The sequence below is a fragment of the Anguilla anguilla genome, chromosome 16, assembly GCF_013347855.1.
Source record: "Anguilla anguilla isolate fAngAng1 chromosome 16, fAngAng1.pri, whole genome shotgun sequence".
In the NCBI taxonomy this organism is placed as follows: domain Eukaryota; kingdom Metazoa; phylum Chordata; class Actinopteri; order Anguilliformes; family Anguillidae; genus Anguilla; species Anguilla anguilla.
Genome location: NC_049216.1, coordinates 22,731,514 through 22,746,513, shown reverse-complemented (window position 1 = coordinate 22,746,513; position 15,000 = coordinate 22,731,514). Strand labels below are relative to the sequence as shown.

The following is a 15,000-nucleotide window of genomic DNA, read 5'->3' as shown; positions in this document are numbered from 1 at the left end:
GGATGATGAAAAGCTGTGCCTTTGGGCAATCGCACAGGCCTGTCAGGAGTAAGGGATAAAGGGCCGGTCACCCTTAATGTGCACAGATTCATTAAAGAAAGAATCCCCATCCCCTGAATCACTTCAATGGGCAAAAGTCAAAACTGAAGCTTGCATCACATAAGGGGATTGAGGGGGGATTTACAGCTTGGATTCCACAGACAACAAAGGAAACATCTTTCCTTTCAACAACATTTCAATCATGTGATATTCATTAGATCATTAGAACACACACTCTCTTTCTTTTCCTTTGGCTCTCTATCTGGCCAAGGCTCAGTGCAAATAGGCTTATAAAAATAATAAACGTGTGTGTATATGTATACGTATACACACATGAACAGAAACACACAATATATGTGCATCCATGCAACCTAATGCAAGTATTCCAGGTGTTTTATAGCAGGACATAGGGCAGCATTTTTTTTTTTTTTTACATAATTTTGCCTACGTTACAATAGCAAGATTGGAGAAAAGTGCAGATGCAAAGCGTTAAACTATTAAAGTTTTTAAATTGTTATTAAAAACTGGCTGCTTGATACAATGCGATGAAATTGAACATATTGTAATAGTGGGCAATCCTCAAAGCTATGGATGTACAGGCAATTGAATCTAACAGATAATTACACAGAAACATAGCACCACAGGCTACTGAATAGACAGATTTGATGGCTATTTATTCGCTATTCGTACCTACAGAAAATTCAATCTGGACGTGTAATTGACCATTATGCAGTTATACTACTCAAGGTTATGCCTCGATTCAGCAGGCTCAGGGGAAGGGGTGGGGGGGGGGGGTTATCAATGGAAAACAGGCATCACGGTTACTATGTCAAATTGCATCATGGCAACTTTGAGACACACCTCTGTGTACACATACAGGTGTGACAGCCTTATGTCAGGATTGCGTTTGTGCTCATCACCCAGGGAGGCACAGCTGGTGGTGGACATATGGCTGAAAAGCTTGCGCATGGATTGGGAGGGACTGACAGGCCCCAAGATGGCAGTTAGCATGGAAACACTCTGAGGTTAGCGATGGCGGAAAGAGAAAGAGACATGCACCAAGTCATTTGTCAAAGAAACTGCGATATGATCTCATGTAAATGAGACGAAATACAATCACAAGGATGGACAGATTACAACGTATATCTGTACGTTAGCTATAGCACAACCTGACAGGTTTAAATGATAAATTAGGGAAAACATTAGCAGCATGATCAATCGAATACAAAATATACAGGGAAAGGAAAAACATGAAGAAAAATACAGAATCTGAAATAGCCAGTTGGATTTAGATAAGTTAGATGCACACGTTATCTCAGAGTCGGCTGTCCCGATGGATTTTTATGATAACTGCGGGTGTCCTGCTGTCATTTATAACAGCTCCAGATAGGATTTCTGAAGGGGGGGGGGGGGGGAATGGGGGGCACTGTAATTTGAATCTCTAGTTCCCTTCACATACTTTCTTCTTCCCTTTCCCTCCCCCTATTTTGCTCCTTCATTCTTCCCCATCCCCTGTTATCCACTCCCCTCCATCTCTATCTTTGTCCCTCCCCCTCTCCTTATTCCTCCTCCCACTTTGTCTTTCACTTTCCTCCCTCCATCTCTCTTTTTCTCCCTGTCTTGCAGTTTCCATTCCATCTCCTGTCTGTCTTCTCCCAGGGGAATTTTTTTTCATTGTCAAGGGAAAGAATCAAATAATAGGCGCAATCAAAGTATTTTTTTGAGTATGATCTTACCAGGTGTGGATATACTTTTCATAGCGTAAGATGAAATGCAGCACCATTTCAATTTCCTTGAGTTAGCTATGTGAGCACAGCCAGTACTCTAGTCCAGTGGTCCCCAAACTTTGCAGACCCGAGGCACCCGTGTGAATAATTTACATTTCTGCGGCACCCCAAATTGATGCAACTGCTCACACTATGAATTGGTTGTAAATCTTGTGAATCTGTATTAAAGACAAATAGACGAACATGTCAAAACATTAAATTTGTTTCATTCGACAAATTACATTTTTAGAAACAACATATTTAGGTAATTATCACTAGCCAGCGGGTATATCACTTAAAATAACTTGTGATTTGACCGCTCCACTAATTTAGTGCAGTAACTGGGTTCCAGCCTTGCCAAATCCCTGGGGCCACCTGTATAAAAGTTTGCAAAGAATTTACACTAAATATATGAATACACGTTTATGCTTTTCTCCACACGGAAGTGTTTTCTCAGATTTTCCACACCACATACACATGTGTCTCATGATAAATCAGAGCTTCCAGATGAAATCAGCGTAAAAGCTTGCTCACATGAATTCACCATAAATGGTCAAAAAACACAATGAACCTGTTTAACATTAATATATCCATGTTCATATCCTATCCATAAGCTGGAATGTCAGAAATAACGGCAGATCAGAGTGTGTAGAAAACAAAAATTCTCAAATTGTGAAACTGAAACTTCAACTGAAGAAGTTCTTAAGAGGAAAAAAAAACCTCTTTGGGGTGCCGAGTAGTGGTTTGTCAAACAAAAAGAAATACGTGCAGTGGCACAAAGTCACTGTGGCGGTTAATGCTGTCAATTCAGAGGTGCACACATTACAAGAAATAAAAAAGTGGTCTACGTTTTGGAACAATCATTACGCAAGTTGATTCAAGCAATTTAGTATTTGATCACACATGAAGGTAATCAGGGCAGTTGGCATAATCATCTGTCCATCAACTTAGCTGGTATAATTAGCTGTTTATATTGCGGGGAAACTGATCAAAAGTAATTTTGTAACTGCACCATGCAGTGACCAAAAAGTGAATTAAACACGGATGATTAAAACAGATGATTTCAATGTGCAAACAGGCCAGCACACAGTAAGAATCGTATTTCAAGTTCTTTCCTCGTATGCCTGATTTTTTGTTGTTTTTGTTGCAAGAACTAGTCACCAAATAGACTACAAAATCAGCAGAGTCTCCCTGAAATTATCACGTCAAGAGAGAATAAATACCGATCTCTGTGTAGAAAGTTGTTCAGAATCCTCTTTAAGCATACGCACCCTGCATATATGCGGCCCCTGCTCTTACACTTCGTTTCGCTTATTTTAAAATTTGAACAATTACGCGTCAAACTATTTGTCATAAAGGTAGTGTGATGCGCAACAAGCTATATTACATAATTATTTTAAAAAACTAGTCCAGGAATACACCCTGGACGGGTCACACACACACACACACACACACACACACACACACTCATACCTATGAGCAATTTAGGATCTCCAATTAGCCTAGCTGCATGTCTTTGGACTGCGGGAGGAAACTGGAGTACCCGGAGAACATCCAGGCGCCAGATTTGAACCCAGGACCTTCATGCTGTGAGGAGACAGTGCTACCCATTGCACCGCCATGCCGCCCCTATTCGATTTATGAATTACATCATTCAGATTTGTATTTGCATACGACCTCCCCATATTAAAATGTCAAATTTATCAAATGAACCAAATAAAACCATATGGGTTAATGTGCAGTATGTAGATCAGTGCATAACTTTTTCATATGAGATGCAACCTAAAGGCAATATAATTAAGTAAAGTAGATGGCTGATAAACCATTAATCCCAAAGTAAATCCTATTTAATCCCTCAATGATTAAATATGAATATTATCCCCGCATCCACTGAAATGCAACAAAATTCTAAAAATAGGTTGTTTTGTGAAATGGGTGTCAGTATTTCACCTGAAATTCAAATGTTCTGAAAAATTGGAAAATGGAATTGTTGCTGGAAAAGGGGCTGACATTTAACCCTTTGAAAAGAAGGTTTTTTCTAAATGTTTTTTTTTTTTTCAAAACAGAATTCTAGACCTTCATTTCTTTAAATCACCAGTAGTGATTGTTACATCAGGATTAGAATGTCAGCGTAAAACTTTCTAATCACATATTTGTGGTCGTATGCTTTAAAGGGTTAACGGACCTTCATACAGTGTACACTGGACAGTTTATTATAATAAAATATATATGTTTGTCTTCAGTTTCTATTGTTTACAGATTAGACTTGCAACACTGATATAAATAATGTGCATGCTTCAGCGCGGTGAGGGCACCCAAATGCGAAGCAACATAAACCTAACAGTCTCTCAAAGAGCTTTCATCACTGCGTTCACTTACACAAAGAAATCAATTCCGTGCTGAACCAATTGCAGAAGCAGTGCATGCCATTTGTTGTGTGGATTCCTTGAAACTAAATGAAAATTTTGACTGCTGAGAGATGCCATAATCCCTGGGTTGCGAACGACATTAAAGCGTGTCATACTGCGTAATGTTCACATCAAACATTCATTCGGGTGTTGCAATCAATAGAGCCACTTCTTCAAAGATCACACGTGAGAGTTGATTGGACCATGCTGACATGAGACACGAGTCTCCGTAGATTCCAACACACAAGTTACGGAGTATTTTACAGTTTTTTCTCTCTTTTCATATTTAATCCTACTCAGGGTCTCCTCTCAGGAGTGGGATATGAGAGCCTGTATTAAAGCAGACTACCCGCATCCCTACCGTTAAAAAATAAAATAAAAATCAGAAAATACCCGGGGGACTTAAACAATGGGCTTAATCATATATTCAGTTCCATTTCTTAAAGGGGCTCAGAGAAGCTCCAGTGTAGGCAGGTACTGGCATTAAAGTTGTATTCACATATCATCTGCTTCAGACACAAACATGCAAACCTACTAATTAATTAGACTTAGGCCTATACTCTCTGATGCCTGAGAGCCTGCTTAGACACTTTCCCGCCCACAGGTCTTGAGACTGCCAGTCGATTTTTGCGACTGTTCCATCTGCTGTATGAAGCTGATACTGGGACAGATTTCCAAAACGCCCATACCCTAGCAATAGCAAGAACCTAGCATATATGACCGGTAACTTGTGAAATGATCTAGTTCTATTTCAAGGAGCTATATGATTTCTGAATTCCTCACTGAACAACTTTTCACATTTTTACATTCCTTTTGTTCTACATCTCCTGTGAAGCAAATTCCTGCTAGCCCTCCCTTGTTTTATCATGGCTGGGGCTGTGGGATATGTGACATGAAAAAACTCGCCGATTTAACACCAGTTAGTGCCTACTTCTTGCCATATAATTTCATCACCTTAAAACATTAAAGCTCGTTCAAGCAGGTGACTGGTATTGGCTGCCCAGGACAAAGACTCATTGATTGGAGAAAGATGAGTCACACCAGCATTCACAACAAATTGCTTGCCTGGAAGAGAATTGATTGATACCAGAGAATATAATTATGAATACATGGCTGTCGTATGGAACACAGAGATCATTAGTTTCATTTCTATAGATCCCTGGTAGATAAACAATGCCTTTCACTGCCCCTCGGCTTGCTGTTCAACACGGTTTGTAGATGTGACTGCTGCATTGAACAGGATTCCGTGTTGTGTTCTGCAGTGCCCTGCAGGACCCTGGGTTCCGGTCATGCACTCCAGTCGTAATCCGAGCCCTGCTGGTTCTCAGCGGGATTTAAAGCAGTTGACAACAATGGCTTACCCCCATCCCCTCCTCCCCAAATCACTTGTTCATTCCGCAAAAGGGACTCTGCACCTCCAAAATGTTCTTCCTCTGCACATCCCTGGAGATTATTAGTATTAATATTAATATCAGTTTCACAGCACAGGTCAGCAGGCCCTGCTCACTGCTGCTATTGGCATTTCTGAGTGTGGGGAATAAGGTGACAGTGTGCTTGTATAAATGTAGGCGGGTATAGGAGAGGAATTAACTGTGATGATGGAGCGGTATGGACCATGGCCCGGTCAGCAGGGCACTCAGATAACACTAAAAGCTTTACAAGAGGCCACTATCAGTCCGGAGTGCACTCTCTCTCTCGCTCCTTCTCTCTCTCACTCTCTCTCATCGCAAAGTAATTCATTTTGCAGCAGTGTAATTTTCCCATTTAATAATTTGACCCATTGCAATTTCTCCAAATCACAGCGCAGTAAGTCTCAATTAAATTCAGGCAGCTTGGAGTTTTATTTTTTCTACCCATCATCATTTTTCAAGACTGCATTGTCAGAATTCACTGCCATCCGAACCATTCCTGACCTGAAAATGCACTTTAATGCAGTGGATGCTACATTAAGGAAGCCAGGATGCAGACACACCTTTAAAAAATCCCACAACACCCAACTGACACAGAACAGAAATGTGCCCCTGCACACGACCAAGCCTTGATTCTGCAGTCGCATGAGGAAAATTCACCTAAAACCCATGAAAAATCATTTAAAGACGGATCTCTCAGTTATAGGGTAATTCCACTGCAAAGCAACATTAAGATCATTTAACAAATCAAGGCGTAACAGAACTAAGTCTCTCTTGGTCACTGGCCAGAAGCAATCTATAAACAGAGGTATGAGCTGCAAAAGGCGCAAATTTGGTGAAGGTAAAAGTCAGAATGATGTACACATCTACCATTCCTCATTTTTAAAGACTTACAATGGGTGGGTAGTTCTAGAAGGGGGCGTTGACCAAACTCACGTCAGAGAGAGTTTTGAGGGAGCTGCTGTTCCAGCTGTAAACAGTATTAGCTTGTGAGCTAGCGAAAGTAGTGGTCTTGCTTGCTCTCTGTAGCCGATTTTTGACAAAGCTCCTTGGATGAGGTGGGAACCTGGATGGCATCGATAGTGTGGATGCAGGTGCACATTACCGTGGTAGACTGGAGTGACATTGGAGGGCAGCAGCACTGATCACCGAAAAATGTCAGCCAAATCCAACACTAGACACATCGACACTTACCAAACTAGAAAATAACTAAAACGTGTACTGATGTTAATTATATTGCTAACTTGCTAGCAAGCTTCATTTTGGTTGATTCTAGATTTTAATCAAACCGCTTCAAATTGCCTAACGTTAGCTTACCGCTAGTTACGTTTTGCTACTGCTGCAATATGTCGCGACCAAGGAACCCTCAACATGACAGTAACATTGCTATGTTCCATGATCACATTACTACAACTATGCCACAGCTAGCACGATATGCGATTTCAAAAAAAGAAGTCTCTGATCGTACGTACACCTATGCCAACAATAAACATTGGGCTATTTACAGTATAGCCTTTGTTGTGATGGCTACTCAAGCATCAAAAGAATTTGTTTAAAAAAGAACAGCACAGAAAACTGTTTACTGAAAACATTTAAATCCATGTTTGTGGTAGAATGACAGTGTGAATTGAGTAATTAACCCAAACCTTGTATACAATTTACCTACACGTGTAGTGTCAACCATACATGGAAATCATTTCATTTTTAACTAGCTGTACAACTGGTAATATTACAAATTAATTTGTAATCACGTATTTAGATTAAATATATCAAGGAATATGGTGCTGAATTGATCTGCTTTAGGTACCAGTATGCACTAACAGGGATCACGATACATATCCCCTTCTAAATGAGAGAAATACCAAAAACCCCCAAGTACAGAACCTACAAGCAGATCCAAACAACAGGCAGAAGATGGGGTGGTGGAGAGTGAGTGCAATTCTGTAAGCTGTAGCATGTAAAAATCAGAGCAGGCAATGAGCAGCATTCAAGAGTTCTGACTGCTGGATTAAAAAAGGCAGTCCATTAGTGATGTGTGCATGTGATAGGTTTAGTATGAAAATGTGCTGATATGTGTAGACTATTTGAATGTGAGAATGTGTGGTTGCTGAGGCCAACCAGTGGTTTCACTGTTGATGTGGTGTTTAGAAAAGCAATGAAAAATGGCGATGAATGAACAGACAGGAGTGATATTTTTGTCAGATAAGTTATTATACATTGGAGACTATCTGTATCAACATCCCTAAGAGGGATGTCAACAATGTCAACTATACATTTCTTGTTCCCTGGCTTAACGCCTTTGTCTCCTCTCAGCCATTCTCTCTCACCACCAGTATTCTATAAAAATGTCTGTTCTTACCGGATTTATTATGACAACCAAAAAGTGCACAAGTCATGACCGTGTCTGAAATAGCTTGCAACAAGTCAACTGCAAAAAAGCTCAATTATTCAAATCATAGTTATGTTAAATCCTTGTCATTTGCCACACTACAGTGAAGCAGCCTTTTCTTTTCTGTAGAACTTAAGCAGGAAAGTAAAGCGAATTGAACACATAAACCTAGATTTTCTTTCTTTAGTGGCTAGCTTGCTAGCAAGTAACATTGCCCTCCAGATAATAATTCCCAGCCCCTACATTTGTATTCATTAGGAGTGGCAATCATAGATTACAAGTTAGGCGGTCATCAGACAATGCTGTTTTAGTCTCATTGTAGGTACCTGGAGCATTGCATAGCAGTTTGTGGCTATATCTCTGCACTAACTACATGTAGAGAGATGGCTCAGAGCTCATTTTAATCAGGACAGCCACTCCTCAACAAATAAAATAACAATTTAGGGTGGAAGTCCCCTTTAACTGTATTTTGGCTTGACTGCTTCATAATTACCAAACTGTCCCACTGAAACCCACTTATAGCATCTAACACCAAGGCTGCAGAAAGACCTTAACATGTTTAACCCCCCTATTTTTCACCTGTTTTTGGCTGTATAACTTCAACCTGTCACCAGCTGCTTGAATTGACTGACAGAGGTCATTGTCTGATTGCTAAATATGCCAGTAGGCAGCAACATTCATAATCTAGGCAGAAAAGCGCTTTACATTTCCATCTGCAGAACCAAAGGATAATCACACTGGCTGAAAACAAAGAGGACCTCACTGAATCTGCTTTGAGTCAGCGGGGAATTCCTATAAGCAGTTTGACTGGACAATTATCCTGTAACCTCTAACTGAAGCATGAAGCCTTCAAGGGACAAAAGGAAAAGTCTATGCATGTCATGTGAAACCCGACAAAACATATTACGCACAGAAATGTTACGGTCCCTCCGAGGCTGGATTTTAAACATCTCAAACGCACATCCACAGATTTGTTTTCCATGTAAAAGCACCCAATTTTGCAGTTTTTTTAAACATTACATGTTCACTCTTGTTGTAAAGTGCCATATAAATAAAGATTCCTGGTTATTATTATTACTATTATTACTTCTACTAGTACTACGTGCTCTATAATGGCCAGAGATTTATGCAAATATTATGACAAGTAGACACCTAATGAGTGAAGTTTAGTCATAAAACAGAGACTATGCTGAAAAGGAATAAATACATAATAATAAATAAATAAATAAATAAATAAAAACAACAAAAAAGTTAAACCTTGAAATTATTTTGAGCAATCAAAAATTCTGACAGCGACATCATAAAATCATATAAGAAGCAATTAGTATTCTTAGGACTCAGCCTGTAGTTTCTGCTCTGGAAAGAAAAAAAAAAGAAAAAACCAACAAGCAAGGATGAAAAAGCAGGAAGCATTGTTTCCTTCAGCCGAACCTTCTCCGTGGATCTTTTTCCCGGAAAAGGCCACAGGTCGACCCAGGGGCCTTTTTATTCCGTGGTGTGTCGCTCGCTGATAAACCCTGCTGACATGTGAGAATGAAGCTGTGAAGTCTCCCAGATAGACTGTATCCATCTCAGATAGCATGGCCTTCATATGCCCCTCCTCTGGCCTTTAATTAAGAGATTAAAAATGTTTCATTTAATTTCCTTCATCTTGAGTTGTGTCTCCTCATGCAAATTACCTCATCTCAATTTTCGTACAAGCCTTTGATTTTAATGAATATGCAGCAGGATGCAGGTCATCCTCAGATTGCCATTAAATGAGGGAGGATGTGGTTTTTCTTGATTGAAAACGTAAACACTGAGGCAATAAACTGCTCTGGAAGGATTTCTTAGTCATTTCGGTGGTTTTTGACCAAACTCTACGCCATGAATTCCAATCATTTTCAAGCCCTTGTGCATGAAAGGCTGTCTGTCAGCTGAGCACATGCTTTGTGTTTCGCACTCAGAAATTAGAATTTGCCACCCATTCAAGTATTTGCCCCTGTGTGCAAAATAGCAAGATTCTGAATAATGGTCATCCAAAGAAAGGCTTCATGTTACTTTGCTGCTTTGTCATTTATCTGCGCCAACGCTGTCTGTTACAGCCACTTAACATGTTGGAAGTGGTATTAGATGTGAAAAGGGTTTTAACTTGAATATTTTCCATCTCAGTAGCAGAGTGATAAAGGGCAGAAACTGCCAAAAAAAGAAGAGAAAGCGGGCTAGGGACTGGACCCTCCGCATCATTTGTCACACGTCATGCGGAACGTCATTCGTCAGCTTTACTGCGCATTTGCTTTCCACCAAATGCGTTGGTGATGAAAGATGGCATCTTCTTTAGCTATCGCCTGTACAAATGGAGAAAATGGGGGGCTGCAAAGGCTCCATTTTGTATTAATGGAAAAAAAAAATCCACGGTCAGCGTGTATTTTCATCAGCTTTTGTTCTGTCTAACATAGCTTGACGGTAACGATTGTCCTCATAACATTCTCCTCCGTTATGAAAGATTTAACACTTTCTTTTTCATTACATCTGTGCCCATATCAGTCACCTTCACCTGAGTCAAATAGGCACACTTGTCAGTTTTATTGGCCATCAAATGCCTATGTAGTGTGCCTCCTGTTTTTTACATGCAGTGTTCATGCATGAAATTACTTTGGTGGTTACGTTTTCTAAGAGAGAGCACAGCACATCTCATTTGCTGAATAGTGTGTTTGCGTGTGTGCATGCCTTTGTGATGAATCAGGCCTTAAAAATGATGAAGGAGAAGGAGAAGCACTGCCGTATGGGACAGATGGTCAGACAGCCTGTCCTATACCTGCATTTGCACTATTTTCACAAAAGAGAAAAACATTATTTAGCTTGGTTCAAAGGTCAACTGCTACTCTGAGACCCCCCTTCATAAGTGCTCATAAGGGCAGCACCTTATGACCACTTAGAGTCTCCCCATGTCCGTGTGGGTTTCCTCCGCGTACTCCAGTTTACTCCCACAGTCTAAAGACATGCAGGTAGGCTAATTGGAGACTCTAAATTTCCCATTAGTATGAGTGTGCAAGTGAATGGTGTGTGTGCCCTGCAATAGATTGGTGGCCTGTCGAGGGTGTATTCTTGCCCAATGCACGCTGGGATAGGCTCCAGCACCCTTCGTGACCCTGCCCAGGATAAGGTATAGATAATGAATGGATTGATGAACAGTCATAAATAAATGCAAATATATATTTCCGGAATCAAAGCCTCATCTGCAACTAAACAAATCAAGCAATAAATAAATAAATAACTTCAGCACAAAAACCAAGAAAAGTGTTCTTACACCTGTGAGGGAGTTGGAGTTTCGGGAGACCAACCGCGACTGAACAGGGGGGTTCTTTAAGCTATTAACCAGAGGTAAAATAGCCACCAAGTCTCAAGAGACAAGGGAAAGGAAAACAATACTCCTTAGGGAGAGTATCCCAAAGAAAAGCTCTACACAACCCACGTACTGGGTAAAAAAGAACTAAAGCTTAAGGAGTATGAAAATAAAACAAAACTGCCGGAGCAGAAAACGGGGCAACTCAAAGAAAACAGACCTCGAACCGAGGCTGAAAAAGTAAAACCCTAAAGAAAGAATACTGAGCTTAGATTGTGGCACTAACTTGTTGCCAACAATCTAAAAAAGCTAAAGACTGTTGTGCTAATTTTATAGCCACAACAATCCAATATCGCAACTCAATCCTTTACCTTTACCTTTACCTTTACCTTTACCTTTACCTTTACCTTTACCTTTACCTTTACCTTTACCTTTACCTTTACCTTTACCTTTACCTTTACCTTTACCTTTACCTTTACCTTTACCTTTACCTCGCTTGACAGAATACCGGCTTTCGTGCAACATAAGTGACACTGAAGCAAAGCTTATCGGCTTGCTCAGGGTTTAAATAGAACACCAACAGGTGCAAATTGTAAAAGGAAATTTGCACGTGTATAATTCAATCAACTCAATGGCCGTAATAACTGAAGAAAAGGTGCATGAAAAAACCAATGGCCGTAATAACTGAAGAAAAGGCGCAGAAGGAAAAGAAATGGTGGCATCAGCCAAAACCATGACAACACCAAGTGGAAATACTGCTCCTTTCCCACACATTTTTAAGTCTTTTTACTGACTGCTTGCAGACATTGCACAAAATGGTTAACAGGAAATGGAGTGTGCCTGCGTATGATTCCTCGTTAGGGTGTGTTGGCACAGCACATTCTTATTCAAGGCACTAGAAAATTCCAGACCTGAGATGAACACATTTGCACTCCGATGTCAAATCGGCTCATTGATCAAAGCTTGAGATGGGCACTACTGGAATCACTGACTGTTATGCCTCCAAACAGTTCCTAGTCACCACAACCTCATATATCTTACAGTAAAGTAACACCTATAGTATTTTACACTATCCACAGCCTATTTTAATGCATCACTGTACCGGAATGTAATTTGAGATTTTGTCATCTTTAATATTAACAGATTGCTACTCCTGGTAAGCTTTCCCTTATGGGATGATGCACAAGAAACCCATGGATTATCAACATTCACACCCTGGAAAACAAACACAAAGTAGACATTCTGCACAGACTTGACAAGACTCTGATGCTCAATGGGCCTTTAAAGGAATGGAAAATGCCCTCATGTCTCCATCTTGAGATGACAGCAGAGTTGCAAACGCACTGGACTGTCCACATTCAAATTGTAAGACCAATCTCAGGTGTTGTGAGTTTCCATTATGCCAAATTGTGTTACAGTGCCTTGTTTCCCCATGACCTGCTGAGGTATACAGACACATATATGCACATGCACATTTAGCATTTCCGTCTGTTCTCCTTGTAGAACAGCATTATTATTATTATTATTATTATTATAATAACAGATAGTGGTCCTGTTTTTTCAAGGGCGGCAATGTTTTACCTTGGACTTTTAACCCGAGAATCAGATTTGGAAAAACCACTGACCCAGGCTGCCCATATGCTGATAGACTGTTACGCATTAGTTCACTCAGGCCTTTATTGCTGTCACTTTCATTACGGTGAGAGAGCGCGTTTCTGGCTCGCGCGCACGGGTAGCCAAAAACGTATTAAAGCCCAGCAGCCGCCGGAGCTGTGGGCAGGAAGCGCGGCGACGGCCCTGTCGCATTTCAATCTCAGCGAGCTGCTCGCTGGAGCATCGCAGCGCTCCTCCTCCGCTCACGGCTCTCATGCAGCGCTCTCTTGAAGACGCCTGGGAGTTGCTCGCGAAAGAAAGGGCTTGAGCAGGCAGGATCATTTACATAAATGCTCTGGCACTGTACTGCTGTGTTGTCCTTGCCATGTGTTATTAGCACAGATCCAACTAAACACGTGCCATGGGGTTCACTAACAAACACACATATATATATGTGTGTGTGTTTATATCTTTGTTTCTTGGGAACCTTAACATAATTACAGGCACTAATTAGGCCCACACAGATGATACTAAAAGTAAAATATGTAATTATATAAATGATAATTATTTAAATTATTTATTTATTTTTACGGAGAACAGACTCTTTATAACACTCTTTTTTTGCATGTGACTGAGAGGACAGGAGAAGAAAGAAACAGATGGAAGTTGTCTGTAATTTTGGGGTGGCCCAATTTCAGTGGTACTTACATACAATGGGGGAGTGCGCCTGGTAGGTTTTAAGAGGGAGGAGGGTTCTCTACTGCAAGCAGGGCAGAAGATCAGTAACAGATGAGCTTCTTTTCTCTTTAGTCCACATTCCTCCCTTGCCTGGCCAGTTGCTTGAGTCGTCCACCTGCAACATAATTTGAGAGCTGTTTAGCAGGGCCTTGCTCCCCTGGTTCATCCTGTATAGTGAAGGGTCGCTGTGTGATAAGAATGCCTGCAGTTAGTGTGGGGACCCCCTCCTTGTAAAGAAACAAAAAAATTAAGCGCTCACTCAGGTCAGCACCACAACAAGTTGAAGTCAGTTCAGTCAATATTTTTCAATGCATTGACCAGTGAACAAATGAAAGCTTACATATTTCTAGAAACACATTTGGTTCCAATGGTTTTAATGCCTTTTGGCAGAATTTGGGATATATAATAGGCCTGTATTCATTTAATATTTGTTCTTAGCTTTGGCCTTTCACTGAAAAGTTACCATGTGAACCACACAGCAGCATGTACCAAACAGTTTTTGTAATTTAACAGTCAAGTTGAGGTACACTTTTGTGTTCCTTTATGTGTAAATATTAAATTATAGGTTTGATAAGAGATAGCATTCAATTTTATATTTCTTTATGGAAACCAAGACTGACAGACATGGCAATAAAGTGTAAAAGACTACATTATTGCTTTGCAGGGCTTTTTAAAACCTACAGTTCATAGGTAGCATCTGCAAGAAATGTAATGATATCTTTTTTTTCATAAGTTTGCCCCAATAGGAGAACATAATACAAAACCAGACAAAATTCATGATGAAAATAGAGTAGAAAAAAGAAAACTTTTTCCGCAGGAGACTAAAGAGCAAACAGAAAAAATGAAAAGAACAGGTGATCCAAGCATTTAATAAGATTAGCAACAACAGCGATGAGTAATCCTTAGATATTACATTACATTACAGGCATTTAGCAGACGCTCTTATCCAGAGCGACTTACACAACTTTTACATAGCATTTTACATTGTATCCATTTATACAGCTGGATATATACTGAAGCAATTTCGGTTAAGTACCTTGCTCAAGGGTACAACGGCAGTGTCCTACCCGGGAATCGAACCTGCGACCTTTCGGTTACAAGCCCAGTTCCTTACCCACTGTGCTACACTCTTAACATGAGTGCAGCAATTACCCAGTGAAAACCAGTGAATCAAAAAATTTCTGTAGAGAAATAAACTGTGAAAAGTGAATAAAAAAGTGAATTTACTGTACTGAAGGATAGACACAGGATGGACATAAGGTGACAGGACTTCCATATAATGCTGGCCATACACTGCAATTTTGCCATAATATTGTCATGACCTGAGGTCTTA

General features: G+C 40.3%; 1 protein-coding gene across 2 annotated transcripts in view; it reads right to left on the bottom strand.

The window, feature by feature from the left end:
* The window catches only part of lingo1a (leucine rich repeat and Ig domain containing 1a), a 167,349-nt gene that overhangs the window by 54,918 nt on the left and 97,431 nt on the right, over positions 1-15,000 (bottom strand). For both annotated transcript variants that reach the window (XM_035396630.1, XM_035396628.1), the window contains exon 2: positions 13,638-13,782. The gene's annotated coding sequence lies outside the window, so the exon portion shown is untranslated. The remainder of the gene's footprint in view (positions 1-13,637; positions 13,783-15,000) is intronic.